General features: G+C 43.3%; 1 protein-coding gene across 3 annotated transcripts in view; it reads left to right on the top strand.

Moving 5' to 3' along the window:
• Nucleotides 1–4,506: 4,506 nt before the first annotated feature.
• Nucleotides 4,507–16,404, top strand: part of npas1 (neuronal PAS domain protein 1) — a 61,342-nt gene continuing 49,444 nt past the window's right edge. For 2 of the 3 annotated variants that reach the window (XM_086081177.1, XM_086081175.1), the window contains exons 1-2: nt 4,507–4,791; nt 5,084–5,217. The gene's annotated coding sequence lies outside the window, so the exon portion shown is untranslated. Of the gene's footprint in view, nt 4,815–5,083; nt 5,218–16,404 lie in introns of all 3 variants that reach the window. The other variant, XM_086081176.1, reaches the window with a different exon arrangement.

The following is a 16,404-nucleotide window of genomic DNA, read 5'->3' as shown; positions in this document are numbered from 1 at the left end:
GATACTTGGCCCTGGTTGAAGACTGGCAGGTATGAGAAACCGAAAGACTCACGTCACCTTTCAGTTGAGTCTTTCGGGTTCTCATGCCTGCCAGTCTTCAACCAGGGCCCGATTTCCTGTATATAAGCAATATGTCGGCAGAAATGATCCCACACAGACAGTTATTGAAGTCGCACAACAACATTTGCAGATTTGGGAAATTCATGCACCTCACTATTAGGCGCGCCGTTGATTTTTGACCAAATTTAAGACTTTTACGCGCGCCTTATAGTCGTGAAAATACGGTACGCCACGCTATCTCTACATTGGAAAATTAGAGTTGAGATTCGAACCCAGAATCCTCGAGCTGTGAGCCAGAGATACTAGCCACAATACAGCCTCCCATTTTGTTTGTATTTCAACCCTGATCTTCCCATGAGAAAATGATCATAATACCTTCATAAGCCTGGACAGGTCATATTTTAGTCACATTTGAAAGTGAAACATTTGACACAACAGAAGTGTGTTGTTAAGCACCGCCTCTTAAAACAAAAATCAATTCTTAAATTGTGCAATGTGTGCAGGATGCGAGGACAACTGTCCAGAGGAGGGGTTGACTGTGACTGGGAGGTGAGTCTCTTCACATTCACACTAAGCGGAATTTGCGGGGGACATTTTGTTCCTCAGTTATTGAATTCATATTGCTTAAGCCATATTGTTGACACACGATGACGCAACAAGTCTAAATTCTGGTTCTTGACTTCTCATCACATTTCCCCCTTTTCCATATGCTTTTATAGCGGCGTCACATAAAAAGCACATAAAAGCTTACCATGTGTACCATTTTGTGGCTTGTGTGGGCGCCCCCTAGTGGTACGTGAAAGACTCCCTCAAATACAAATAGAATTTACAACATCTAAAACGTGAAATAGAAGCAAACATATTTGAATAAAGCTTGTATTTAAGAATTCTGCCCGTTTAAAGCTATCATCTCAGTCCATTTAACGTTTAACTTTTAGGCACAACACGTTTCATCTTTAAGAACACCGTGTTAATGTTCAAACTGCGCCTAATTTGCAGCGCTTGCAATAATAAATATATATATTTTAGGAGGTGACGTGGGGGGGAAAGTTTGCTGATATCGCACAGTTTGCCTATGTTTGTAAAGTCCTTAAATCACTTGAATATTATTATTATTATTATTATTATTATTATTATTTTGAGAGTTTCCATTCATCATATCATGAGAGTAGCCAAACATTTCTTTAAGTGTCAAGATAACGCTAAAGACGAATCGTCCTCATGAAGGTTCAGAGTCATTAAGGTTGACGTCTCGCGCTTCATCTTTCACACGTTAACAACAGCCCATCTTTATTTTTTTTTCTTATGTTGCTATACTGATGGAAACTATATGTGCCACGATGTAAAATGATGTCGCCCTCGCTTATGCTATTTCCCTGCATAATATGTCAAACGTTATGATTTTATCGCTTTATTCAAATGCCTCAAAACTGCTGCAGTCTGCGCACCGGCTTGTATGCGTGGGTGCGAAGGTTCGAGAAGTATTGCTCGTCTTTATATTATCGAGAACATTTCTTCCAAGCGTACCTAATGAAATGTCCTGTTCTCATCACGTATAACATTCTACGTTGGATTTTAAAAAATGTATAACTTCTACAATTACTATCCTATTCATCTTATTTTAATTTTAAAGGCATTTAACATTTAGCCAGCTTTATTACTTTCAAGTGTTTTACTGTTGTACTTACTCTGCTTCATTCAGTGTTTTGATGTTCTGTGTAGCGTTACTTGAGATGAGGAACGTTTATTTTTCCATCAGTTTCAAAGTTGTAGCTGACGTTAGGTAAGAGGCGGAGCACATTGGACCGTCGACTGAAGTCACATGACCAAACCCAAAAAACAGGTGAGATGTGATGTAATTTTCTGTTGATAGCAAATGGGTTAATTTTTCTTCTATTATTATTATTAATTAGGACTTTTTCTTTTATTGTGTGCTTTACTGATTCTGCCTTGTTTAACCTTCTTCTTGTATTTATTGTACTAATTGTAATTTCCGGATATAGTTGCTTGCCCTTCGTCACTGTTCTTCTTCTGCAAAAAAACATTAAAAGTCGAACCTCAATTAAACAAATGCAGCAATAAGTTTGTGATTTTGCGTGTCGTGGTGCAGAACTGCACTCCGTCATACTGGCAGCTGTTTAAATGTGATATCGCTACACGAGAGGGTCAAAATTTAAAAAAAACAGCTCCGAGTATGCTGCGTTGCACTTTAGCAAACTGTGATTGTAAAAATCCATCCATCCGTCCGTTTGGTGTACCACTCGTCCTCATTTGGTTTGCATGTGAATTGGAGTCTCTCCCAGATGGCTTTGGGCGAGGATGTGGGATAAACCCTGGACTGGTCGCCAGCCAATCAAATGGCGCATATAGACAAACAACCATTCATACATCAGATTCACACTTTAGAGCATAAATACGGATAAATAGCTCAACAGTAAGATGCATCTTTTTTATCATGTTGCTGCTGTTTTTGTGTGTGTGTAGGGGGGGGGGGGTGTTCAACAAGGCAAAAAAAAACGGCAGCATGACCGAGCGAAAACAACAATTGATTGACGCAGACAAAGGGGAGACAAGAGACTAAGGCCCCGTCCACACGAAAGCCCGTTTCAATGTATCCTCACAAGTTTCTTAACGTTTAGACGGTTCGTCCACATGACGGTGCAGTTTCGGAGCTTGAAACCGATCACTTTTGAAACCGGGCTCCAGAGTGGAAAGATTTCAAAACGCTTCCGTCTTCACAGCATATACATACACACGCACTAATTGACACAACGAGACACACTTGGGCAAGACAAGTGGCAGAGGGTACTGATTGATTGACACATGAGGAAGGGCAGGCAAACAAACACAGGTGGACGTGACGACGCTTGACGAGAATAGGGAGGCACACAAAGGCTGTGTCCGAATGTACGCCCTACTCCCTATAAAGTGCCCTACTTAGGGGTCGCGCCATTTTGTAGTGGCGTCCGAATGTCCAGAGAACGAAAATGTAGGGCACTCAAAATTACCCACAATGCACTCTGAAAAGTAGTGAACATCGATGTTCACTCAACCGGGTTGATACAGACCACAATGGGTTGCGAGTATGAAAAAAACATGGCGCAAGCGCACGGGAATCAAATCCGATGCGTTTTCGTTTTAGTTGAAAATATGTACAACAAAGGAAATAAAGTACAGTTTTAAAACATTTTCATTCACGATAAATAGTCGGTGATTTATGCGCCGGCGCGTCGTAAGAGTTACCGGTGGCCGCGTGATATGCGAAGAGGAGAAAGTAGTGAGCTGGCTGTCTGAAACAGAATGAGGCCACTACATATTAAGCCACTATATAGTGGAGGGCTATGTAGTGAATGTGAGGGGTTAGGGGGACAAGGGTGGACATTCGGACACAGCCAAGGACAACATAACAAAACACAGATCACGACTGAAACGAAGGTAACAAACTCAAACAAAACCCAAAACATGACAGAAAAGTAAAAAAATTATATCCAACTCCCAACCCAAATCATGACATTTTCTTTTGCTGCAAAACAACCCAGAAAGTTGGTTCAAATTGATCCAAGTAGCGGATCTGACCTAACTTTCTGGGTTGTTTTATACAAAATAAAAAAATTTTGGTGGGTGGATGATCAAACTAACCCAAAAAGTTGGGTCAAATCTCTACTTGGGTTAATTTGAACCAACTTTCTGGGGTTGTTTTGCACCAAAATATATATTTTTTCATTTTGTATAAAACAAGTAGTAGAAACAAGTAGACCCAAGTTTTTGCATTGTTTTATCGAAAATCACCCAATCTGACCCAATTTTCTCGGTTGTTTGATACAAAATGACTCAAAGTTGGGTCAAATTGAATTGTGTCTGTCCATTTGTGGCCCACAATTGGGTTATTTTTGACCCAACTGTTCCTAAGAGTGTACGAAGGAGTGTGGGAGAAATCCCGGATTCAAACCCCGTACTTCAAAACTGCGAGACACTATCCACTGACTAATCACTGCATTTAACATGAAAACAATTGAATACCTTCTTGATAGTGTCAATTAAGTCTCCTGCAGGTGTCCCTAATGTTGTGGCCTCTAGTACCCGCACGGGACCGGACGGGACGTGTCTCGTTCTTTGGGGGGATGGAAGGGGGGGGGGGGGGGGGGGCGAATCTCCCCACTTGTTTGAGTGGGTCCACTCCTCCGTCGCCCTTCCTCTCCCTCATTCTTTCGCTCCGGCTGCTCATCAGCATTTGAAAGGCAACTTTGACAGTGAGAAAGAAAAAAAGTGTAGAGGGCGGGAGGGAGCGAGCGAGGTAGCTGGCTTGCTTGGTTGCTCGGTTGGTTGGGGTGCGGGGGGGCGAGGGAGGGGGGCGAGGGAGGTGGGGATAAACGAAAAGCGCGAGGCAGGCGGAGAGCGAGAGAGCGCCAGGAAGAGACTGAGGCGAGGGGCTGAACAAGCATGCCTTTTATATGTACTAGTGACTGAGACGGGGAGAGAGGGAGAGGGAGCAGCTGAAGGCAGAGACAACTGGTGTGTGCACAGCTTTCCCTGGAGGAAATGGAAAGAAAGGAGCTTCAGCGAGGAGAGAGGGAAGGAGGCTAGCGCGCCGGCTTGATAGAGAGACAGACGAGAGGAGAGGAGGAGGAGGAGAGAGGGAGGGAGAGAGAGAGAGAGAGAAGAGATTCTCACACCGGCCGTGTCCTAATCCGAGTCCATCTCCTGGAGGCAGCGGAGCAGAGTGTTAGTGAAGTGAGTCTAAGAGGCGAGGAGAGGTACATCAGCTAGCTCATACACGCGCGCGCGCACACACACGCACACACGCACACACTTGGAGTCCACGATGTGTCCGGCTTTGCTTCTGTGAAAGTGAAAGAGGGAGGCGCAGGGCAGGAAGGGGGGTGGGGGTGGGGGTGGAGGGGGGTGGAGAGGACAGACGCTGCCCCGGTCCCGAGCCCATTCGACTCCACACACACACACACACACACACGCGCACATCGCTTGACACACACACACAAACAGAGTGTTTGTTTGCTGTGTTTAGGATCGAGGTGGCGGGGTGGGGTGGAGGGGGGCACCCAGGACAGGGCAGAGCTGGGGCAGCGCAGAAGAGGAGGAGAGAGAGACAAAGTGGATCACATCACAAGCCGCGCATCCAAAGCTGGAAATGCCCGTCAGGTGAGTAGATAATGCAAATTGGAACACACCCACACACGCGCACGTGCATGCTTGCTTGTACACACACTTTCTATTGGCTCTCACATCCTCTCAAACTTTTGTTGTGCGACTTTTTTGATCTGATACAAAAAAAAATAAGTCCAAATGCCCTTGAAGTGGTTCCTCCCACTCACATTCCACTTCATTCGCCTCCTTAATATTTGCTTTTCTGATCAAGTTATTTGTGAAGGTTGTCCTTGATAATAACGGCTCGCCGCTTCCACTGCGTGTGTGCGCGTGTGTGCGCGTGTGTGTGTGCGCTGTATGTATAACATGCCAGGCAGCGTGTCCGTGTCCACCTGCAGAGGCGGAATTGGTCACAGTTTTGCGGCTGAGCCTTCAGGCAGTCTGCAGCAGGTGGTCCGACTTGGCACAATGACTGTGACAAACACACAAAGTGAACGGCGTCAAACCACTACTTTGTTGTCACTTGGCCGCTCCCACGGTGTTGAGCTCTTTGCTGTCATAGAGGTGGGAAAAGATTGTTTTGCGTTTATGTCACACTTAAGGATCGCTAAGTTTCACCCCCCCGGAAGTGCTAAGAAGGTTTCTTAGCAGGATTACACATTCCACTCAAGAAAATTTCTTCTTGACAAAATTCCAACGTGAATTGTCAAGCCTTGGAGGAGGTCTGAGTTGAGTCGTTGGTGTGGCAAACACACCTGCTTGAATGGCAGCTGCCGCGGGTAAATGCGCAAAATCCCAGCCTGCTCTATGAAGAGAATACAGGAAAAAGTTCTCAGTTGCAATTCTCATCTCCAAAAAGGAGAGGAATATTTCTCTCTTCACTTTCACGTTGCAGTCACTCGGCGCCGGGAGCGCCAATAAAAATGGGATTGCGCCCCTGACTAGAAACAGACCCGCGTCATCACATTTCGTGCATGGGCCCGCTGAGCCTCTGAGCCTCTCCATCCGCTTCAGTCCTGACATGTGCAAGTATATATATTTATACGTATGCCTCGCCCGCGACCCACCTTTAGGCCTTTTTCATTAGGGCCCCGGCTTCTTCCTTGGATTCCATCTAAGGCGTCGTGCTCGCCGCCAAAAGGCGAGCGACCCTGCGCTGACGAGCGGAAAGAAATTTGAACGCGTCTTAAAGGCGGCATCGGGAGAAGTCTCATTTTGCCCGCATCAGCACCTCTGTGTGTGTGTTTTTCTTTTTTGATGATCACGCTGTGAGCTTTGCATCCTCTTTACCACCATTATAGCGAAAACCTCTTTTGAGCATAGCTAATCACCACGCTGCGCGGATTCATGTAAATAAGCAATGCGAGAAATAAGAGTAGTTTCTATTTTATTAGACTTTCAGGGGAACCCCAGAAATACGCCTTAATCCAGTCTCGGTTGACAAATTGCAGTTTGTTGTCATTTTGAAAGATGTTTTTTTTGTAGAGGTTGATTAAAATCAGTTTTAAGGTCAATATCGTATTTCCTTAATATTGAACTATGTTGCTAACCAAAAGAGCAGCACCTAAACGTGTAATCGGTATCTGAGATATATTCAAGTGTGGAAACAAGTTCCTTGGACGCATGATAGATTATCTGTAATTTTGTAAAAACGGCGTCTTTAACGATGTGATCGCTCCACAATGTTGTGCGTGTCCGTGTTTACGTTTCCGGGAGCGACACGCCTGATCGCTTCCATCTAGTCTGTCTTGGATTCTTGCAGTTTCTCCATAATCAATTCCCGCTTGTATTGGCTACTTTTTTGCATTACCGTCACCTGGACTCTTCTGTCACAAAGAAAAAGCCAAATAGTAATAAAAAAAATTCAATGTGGAACATATCGTAGTTACGGGTTTTGATTGTGAAACCCGTAAATGTACATCATAGTTACATATACAAAGTTTCCCAGAATTTTCATTTTTATAAGTAATATTTTTAACAACAAACTGACTGAAGTTTTACTTTGTGAAGGGGATTAGCTCATTCACTCCCAGCTATTTTCACTGAAGCAACCCCCTTTGCTCCCGGCTGTTTTACTGGATTTTGACAGATTTTGCAAGGCCCACAGAATATTGTGTTCTCTTGCTATAAAAACATGGAACCTACCAAAAGAAAGATTAGAGTCTCTTCTTTCATCAGGGAAAAAATAATAATTTTTTATCTGTTTCGGTTTTGCAGCAATTAGTATTAAAATATAGCTACGTTTCATCATTATTCTCAAATCTGTTTAAAACAGTGGGGAAACGAGCTTTGTTGCAACATGGCCCTTGCTGATCTCTTATGCTCTGCTGCCACCTGCTGTTGCGATTTTGTAATTACTACCATTGATTCATCCGTTCTCTGCAGTTCAGAGGCCGCATCAAAGTCTTCTTCTTTTAAAAAAAACACACAAAAACGTATAAGTACGTCTTTTGGACACTTAAAACATTTAAATAGAACGCATCTATACGTTTTTGGGAGCAAATGAGTTAAGTAATATGATGTGTTCAAAAAAAATCAGCTGTCTTTCGCCCCTCTAAACTGATATACAATAAAACCACCGCCCCCGAAGAAAAACAACCAGGCAGAGGTGACAATCATTTTCACACCTCCACAACTTTGCGCTGGCCCGTTACGCCAGAAAAGTAACTTGTTCATCGTGGAATGTTAGTCTTACACCAAATTATTAGTTTGAAGTTAGATGAATGACTGACACCTCATAAGTCGTCCTCTGTCTCTGATTGGTTGTTTGAAACCATAGGTTATTTCCTGTGAAGCAATTGGCCGCAAATGGCCCCCAGGCGGTCCGTTTCATAGCGGCCCCTGACATCAGAGATTGGAAAAGTACTGCCATTCTCTACTTGAGTAAAAGTACAATTACTTGTGTCAAAAACAACTTTGGTAAAAGTAAAAGTACTCACTCAAATAATTACTCAAGTAAAAGTACAAAAGTACAGGCTCTGAAATATACTTGACGGGTAAAAGTAAAAAGTATTTTCACCGTATGTTCCTCCTACGTCAATTTGAAAGATAATGTTCATATTAAAATCTTTAAGTTAATACTAATGTCATCTTATTAGCGATGACTCTTGTTTTGGTTCTGAATGTGGACATCTGCGCATGGCAGTGGCGGATCTATTCTAGTGGGATACAGGGCTGTGGGCCACCCCAAACTTTTTGCCTTTATCGCCTTTAACAGGTGTTAAAAAATAACTTTCCAAAAAGGCTAAACTAGCTGTAATACACTTGATTGGTTAGTTTTACCGTCTTTAATAAAGTCAGACAATGTCAATATGGCCCTTGCAGTTTTTGATTTACCTGTATGCGGCCCTAAAAGCAAAAAGTTGGAACACCCCTGATTTACGGGCACAAGATTTTTTTTTTTTCACATTGTATTTATCGTGTAATACCGTCAAGTCATAATGACTGTTTTAACAACAACAACAAAAATCCTCTTCAACATTTTCCCCATCAATTGTTTAAGTTCCAAAACTATATGACCTTTAAATGCTATTTGCCTTGTGCGGATGCATTGCAAATCTATTTAAGATGCATGTGACCCAAGAAAAAAAAAAAAGATGCACACCTCTTCTTCTTGCTTGCGTTCGTCTCTTCTCCACACACACACACACACACACACGCGCACACACTCTAAGGTGCTCAGTGTCGGCCGTATTGACAGACAGCCGCTCACACACTTCCTGCTTGTGTGCGCGCGTGTGTTCTTGAAGAGCGTTGACAGACAGTGTGTGTGTGCGTCAGTGACAGAGAGTGTCAGCGCGGTGTCAGGGAGATGTGTTTAGTGTCACACTCGGCTGACCTGATCTCCGCTCGGACTGTCCACTCGGGCCCCGCGGCGGCTCCTTACATAACCCCCGCTGTCATTCACACGCCGGCCTGGAGGGATCCACCGGGCCCATGCGCGCACACACACGCTGCGCGGTGTCACATGAGGAGGTGCATTTCTAATTTTCATCTGTCTGTTTCCTCTCTTGCTGTGTCTATATATGATGTGGTAAAGTCACACAAGTTTAGCAAGTGAGTGCATGGAAGTGTGTGGGAACGTCATGAAGCCGGCGGATATCCGGCATCCTCCAGATACCGACACAGATTTTCCGAACGCTGACTTTTGCACCTTGCTAATTGATACCTCCATGTTAGCGCATGCGTGTGTGTATAAGATTGTGACCCTGTGCGCTGTGCAATGGCCTGTGGTTATTTGGAGGTCAGAGCTGATGTGGTCCCTGCCTACGGGAGTGGATTTAGCTTCTTCAGCCTTATAGAGAGCAGGCCAGTCCACTCTGCACTTCCGCAGTCAGCAGGACTCGCTTTGCCATATGCTGCACTTTAAAATATATCGAGAGGTATCCAATCCTCATTCACTGTAGAGAGGTATCTTTGAAATTATATATATATATATATATATATATATATATATATATATATATATATATATATATATATATATACACAACAGAGACATCCACGTCAAAATTTATTTAGCAGTAATAAATTTAATAATAATTTATATGTGTGGAGACTGGGTTCAAGTTGTATTTTATAATTTTAAAAATATGCAGAATTTCACAAGTTACTTCATGGTAAAGATTGACATGAAAAGAAAAATGCACTGAGCTGCCGCGTCTTACAAATGCAATTACGCCATCTAGTGGCAGAAAAATGACCAACACAAATCAATATAAGCACTCGTTTTTTTACAGTACAGTACATCTTTTTTTATTTTACCTCAAATGTATGAATTATTTTGACATTACTGTATCAATGGCAAAAATATGCACCCATATTTCTATTTAAAAAAAAATCTTTACACTTTTATGAAAATTTAAAAAATATTTTATTGTACTTTTTTTAAAATTAATTTGCGATTAATTGTGAGTTAGCTATTGAAGGCATGCGATTAATTATGATTTAAAAAAAGTAATCGCCTGACACCCCTAATGGCTTAGAAATATGCAATTCAGCCAAGATAACCCCAAAAAAGTAGTGACACCCGTCAGGGTGCTGCAATGTGGTTGGACACCAGGTTAGGTTTGGTAAATCCTTTATTTTTAAATTGTGTTGCCGAGTAGAAGCAATAAAAATGACAAAATATTGCAAAAATCACATGTACAGTACATGCAGCGCAAAGTCAGGTGATGATTAAAAAGCAAACAAACATTATGGGCTATTGCACTTTGTAAAAGTAAAATTTTATTAATGAGACGAAAGGCAGCTGAAAGAATTCAAACATGTAACATCTGCCCATAATTAACACAAAAAGAATGACAGCTATGGTGGAGATACATTTACAAAAATAATCACATTGTCGAATTAATGACATCACAATTTTCCAAGTCTTTCAAACGGCTCATTTATTGGATCTCATTTAACTGTGCCGTGTGCAAGTGTACCTAATGAAGTGGCCACTAATTGCCTGTTACCACATTGAACTTTCTACAGTGGACTTTCTCGTAAATCGAATGTTAAGCCCTTTCCCCCTGCAGAGATTAAACTGATGTGTGCTTTTCTAATTGGGCCGGCCTTCTTTAACACGCAGTTCAGCTACCACAGGACTCATTAATATAACTTTTAATTGTTTTTTAATTCTCTGACAAATCTGCTTAATCCCACATGTCTGGTTTTAGTCGAAAAAGAAACAATCTGCTTTTTTTTTTCCTCCCCCGAAGAATCTCCTGTCGTGAACGAGATGACATTAGGCTACAAAGCCCTGAAGTATAACAACTGGCATAATAACAGCAAGCTTCTTGCGTAGAAGTCAGTCTGACCTGATCCAGTAGCTGTCAGGGCGGAAAAGTCTTCATATTGCCTTTTATACAGATAATAATACCGCATTTTGATTGACACTTTCATATAGGCATTATTAATATAACAATATGTTTATTACTGTAGTTGTCAGACTGCATTGCAGCATTCTGAGAGGACTCTCGAATGTTTTGGTTACCTTATGAGAAGGGCAAAATACTGGATGATACCGGTATGATACAGATCTACGCCATATCAGGTAATCAGTGTGCAGTGGGCAGGCAGTCTTTCTGATGATTCCATGAGGAGGCGTTGACATGAAAGGGAGGCTCACCAAAGCTCCTTGTAATAAAAGACAAGGAGGAGAACTGTATTGATCACCAACGGCGAACATCAGCAGCACCCCCTTTCTTTATCTCTATCTTCATTCCCCCATCATTTCTCTCTGATTTGCCACACCCCCCTCCCCCCTCGCCCATCATTTATTAATCGGCCATGTCTTTATTCAGTTTTCCACCACTTTTCGGGACATTCCGACTCGAAGGAGCGCATCATTCCTATGCTTCAGAACCTCTGTCAAGTCACCCGAGGGTGGGCAGGGTCACTCCGGTCCAATCTAACGCTGTATTGATTCCATTAGATAATTAATGACCCAGGCAAGGGAGGAGCAAAGAGGCCGGCGGTACGAGGAGGAGGAGGAGTGGGTGTCGGCCAAAGGGCCGGAGAAGTGTGGCGGTGGGGCCCTTGAGAGTTAGAGAGAACCTTGGATTGTGGGAACCCCCCCCCCCCCCCCCCCCCAGTCGTCAAGGTCAACCGCAGCATACGGAGGCAGAATGTCAAGCAAGTGCGAATATGGAATATCAAGAGATGGCGACGCGCTTTTAGGGCGTTTTTAAAGTGAGGGGGTGCTTCTGTCATGTCCAGCAGCTGTCGATTGATCAGCAGGCGGGAAAAAAAAAAAAAAACGTTAGAAACTCTTTTGACTTCCAAATCCTGAGGTCCAAGCAGGGCCGTAATGCATGATAAGTAGTTTTTAGCCCTCCAACCAGAATACCAAACTTCATCTCCCCCGACGCTGCAGACACTCAATTATAACTACTCAACAACATGAAAGCAGAGCTGCAAAACCAGCAACATCAAATATTCTGTTCATGTGATTTTCCAAGCGTGTTTTCGCTGCATCTTCCCTGATATTGGACATTGACTGTTTGCCTAAAATATTATCCTCCAGAATATCTTACGTATAGCTTTTTTTAATATGTGCATTTTGGTTTTACCTTCAGTTTAGGAAAAGCGCTATAGCAGGCTTGTGCGCACTGCAAAATGCTGAGAATAAAAGTCTCGTGAAAACATTTTCAAAATCCAGTTGGCAGGATAAAACATGCATGGCAAACATTGTACGTTTTAAATCAAAGGTGCAATGTGCAAAATGAGCCAAATTGTAAAGACTTTCCATCACTTAACTGTTTATCCACATTCGTCACTTCCTGCTCTTGTCCCGTGCATTGATTCGCTAACCTAACAGCCAATCCGAGGGATCAAAAGTCAAGACCGCCCGAATCAGACGGCGTATACCGACATCTGGTCATTGACCCACTTCCGATGCCGGATTGGTGTATAGAGGCCGTTGAAAGCAACAGGTTTGCAGTAATTAAAGAAAAAGAAAGCTATCAACTCGGCACAGCAACAGTTGACAAAGCTTCCTTGCCAAAATGCAACAAATGCATCAGAGGCCACTCCCACACATTTTCAACTGGAATTTGGTCTGGACTCGAGCTGGCCTTTTTCAAACCTTAGTGTCATGCTTTTGGTAATGACGAAACGTGAACGACAGTTTCTGATTGAAAAACTGGTTTCATGAGACCGTGACAGATTTTCCCTTTTGAGGGACTTGGTCTCTTGCAACATAACCCTGTTGTCCAGTAAGGAAGTCCAGCCTTTATAGCGCTTGCCCAATCCCATTTTCAGGTTAAAAGAAAGGTAGAAATGAAAGAAAGAAAGAAAGAAAGAAAGAAAGAAAGAAAGAAAGAAATGTTGAAAGAAAGAAATGTTGAACGAAAGAAAAATATTGAAAGAAATGTTGAAAGAAAGAAAGACATGTTGAAAGAGAGAAATGTTGAACGAAATAAATTTTTTGAAAGAAATGTTGAAAGAAAGAAAGAAAGAAATAAAGAAAGAAAGGTTGAAATGAAAGAATAGTTGAAAGTTTGAAAGAAAGCAAGGTTGACAGAAAGAAATGTTGAAAGAGAGAAAGAAAGGTTGAAAGAAAGAAAGAAATGTTGAAAGAAATGTTGAACGAAAGAAAAATTTTGAAAGGCTGAAAGAAAGAAAGAAATGTTGAAAGAAATGTTGAAAGAAATGTTGAAAGAAATGTTGAAAGAAATGTTGAAAGAAAGGTTGAAAGTTTGAAAGAAAGAAAGGTTGAAAGAAAGAAATTAATGTTGAATGAAGTGTTGAACGAAAAAAAATGTTGAAAGAAAGAAAGAAAGGTTGAAAGAAAGAAAGAAAGAAAGGTTGAAAGAAAGAAAGGTTGAAAGAAAGAAAGGTTGAAAGAAAGAAAGAAAGGTAGAAAAAAAGAAACCATGGATTACCTGCCAGCCAATCGCAGGCCACATACAGACAAATAGCCAATCACATTGCATGTGGAGTACTTGGAGAAAACTGTCCTGATCCGTAGACGTGGAGTTTGTGTGGCCTTTGCTTCGGGGCACAACTCAATTGTGCCCCGAAGCAAGGCAAGCAAGGCTAATGAAAAATAAATATGAATGGAGATAGGAGATGAAAAATTATGACCCCAGACTAAAACCTGGCAAGAGTAAGAAGTCGGAAGCATACATTTAAAAGAAAATATATAACAAATAGAGCTGCTTAGATTCCACAATTTATTTTATTGATCCAAATGACTGCAACCAGGCGTGACACCGACCCCGACGATAAACCGAACATTAAGAATTCTTTCGATTGCGCGGACCTGATCGTTGATCTGCGACCGGCAACGGCTCCGTTTCTTCAAACTCAACTCGTTTGCTGTCTAAAGAACATTCGGTGAGCTATTGGTTGTTCATCTTCATCCATGCAGTTTTCACCTCAGAAAATCCCAGAGAGATTCTCCCACCCCATCAAAACATAATGAACATAACACTTGACACCCCCCCCCCCCCCATATTCAATCAAAGAAATGCAGTCCGTCGGCCATTCCTAGTAAATAATACACAATCGTAATCTGCAGTTCACATAAAAGAAGAAACAATTGATTGTCCTTCCTCACTGTCTTGCTCTTCACCTTTTGCCTGATGGCAGTGAGCACATTGTCAGTCTTGGCCAGGCTCTGTTCGGGGGCCCCGGGGGTTGAGGAGATGAGGCATAAAACAACCATGTCTCCACCTCGGGGAGCCGGTGGCGTGGCGGCGACGGGCTTTTGTCAGCCTGCGTGCCGTTTGACTCAAATGTGTTCATTTGCCTGATGCCGCCGACTCCCCGCGGGGTGGGCCGGCCCGGGGAGAGGAGGGGCGCGCTAACGAACCTCTGACAGCTGGAGGCCCTAATTAAAACGTCCCTGCAGAAAATAAACAAGAGCCCGAGCCAAAGCGAGCAGCCAGCGAAATGCACGCCTGCGGAAGCTCGCCGCAGTGCCCTCGCCTCTTTCGCTGGCCGCCACTGTGCCAAGAGAGCGCGACTCTATAGGGTCACGCACGCACGCACGCACGCACGCACGCGTGCACATCGCACTTATGAATATGTAGCAGCAACACATTGAAAACACCTGCGGTCACACTTGGTGCAGGTCGATCCCGGCAGCTGTTGGCAAAAGCCGTATTCTACCTCCGACCGCTTCATGAAGTCTCCCTTTCCCAAATATTTCCTTCACGGAATAACACGGCCGCTCGGCAGATTATACCTTTCCCCAGACGACACCGCTGACATTCATCCTACTCCGCTCTTCCGTAAGGATTAGCAGTCAAAGTGGCCGGCTCCATTTGGGTGAGTGCATTAGTGGGCCGCCCAAACCGCCACAAGGTTATGAGGCTGATTGAATAATTACCTGTGGAGGCCCCCTGTCCATTACGCCGATGCGACTGCCCGGATAGAATCGGAGAGATTGTGCGGGACAGAAAGATGGAGCGAGAGATTAGATAAACAGAGATAAGGTCAATTAGGAGATAAACAACAGGAAGATTTAATGGGGGGGGGGGTCTGCGCTTGTGTTTGTGAGGTGCTCTGATCTCCCCCTTACTGTACTTGATGTGCGTTTATCCCAGCGCGATAGAGAAGGTGACAAAGGTGAATGTTGTTCGACAGGGAGGCGCTTCCCGCCGCTTGACCCCGTCTCCCCTGCAGCAAACAGGGCGCTCAATGAGAAATAGTCCAATAATCATGGCGACCAACAAGCGCAAAAAGTTAGCCTGGACGTAATGGAAGAGTCCTCGGAGATAAGGCCGACCTCTGCGGTTAAGCTATCACTGGAATGAACGCAACTGGCACATTGCATTAGTGACACATTGGAGGGGGGATGTTGGGGTTCGGATTGTGTCACTGCGTTGATGGGTATATCCCATGCCGGTTGCGCAATGAAACTGAAACCTTTTGGTTGAAAACTGCCCATCCCCGACGACCAGTGCCAGATTTGATTTTGTCTCACAAAATGGCAGAAAATGGCTGACAGCCGCTGAGCTGAACTAAAACACTGACATTGTGTTTTTGGGTGCCCGACCAAATTTACCTCAATAGTAGTGCAACGAATCATCATTGATCCGTGGTCGGTTCGGATCAGGCCCCACGGTTCGATTGGTTGGGTGGGGGGGGCGGAAGCACAGCGCGCATTCACAGTCGACACCATTCAGACATGTCAAGGTAGCTGAAACATACTCAACGTAACAACGCCTACGCTAAGGCTAACTTCAAAGTAAAGTTGACCAAATAATACATTGACGACAAAGCAAATAGCCTTTGTCGACTTTTACTTTGAAGTTGGCCCACATTGTGGCGTGATGGCTAGCTTGACTTCCCTTTTAGACGTTTAAGGATTTCTTTATTGTAGTTTTGATTGACATTAAAGTTGCGCCCAACATCAACGCAGCGCTATTCCGAACTCATATACAATCGCTCATTTAGGACGCTAAGAAACCGTCATTGTATGATACGTGATCTCCGTCGTAAGTTGCTAGCAGCTAGCTGTTAGCATTACCGACGAGAAGCTTGCTGGTGGTTGCAAATGAGTTTGACAGCTGATACCTGATTTACTTGAATTCTTTTTCAATATTCTGGACTACGGCTACTCTGTAATTTCCTCTCCATGTTTAAAGGAAGGGAATGTGCCTTCATTTAACTTGTGCCCATTAAAATAGAAAATCATCCAACTCCAAATGTCAAACATAGCCATTTAGATTGTAGGGACACAACTTTAAGCCATTAATACCTTGTTATTTTACACATGGGCCATGTATAAAATAAGAATGTTCC

The sequence above is a fragment of the Leptonotus elevatus genome, chromosome 7 (assembly GCF_054856555.1).
Source record: "Leptonotus elevatus isolate MCC_2025b chromosome 7, RoL_Lele_1.0, whole genome shotgun sequence".
NCBI classification, from domain to species: domain Eukaryota; kingdom Metazoa; phylum Chordata; class Actinopteri; order Syngnathiformes; family Syngnathidae; genus Leptonotus; species Leptonotus elevatus.
The sequence above is the reverse complement of the archived record's forward strand: the minus strand, read 5'-3'. Positions and strand labels throughout refer to the sequence as shown.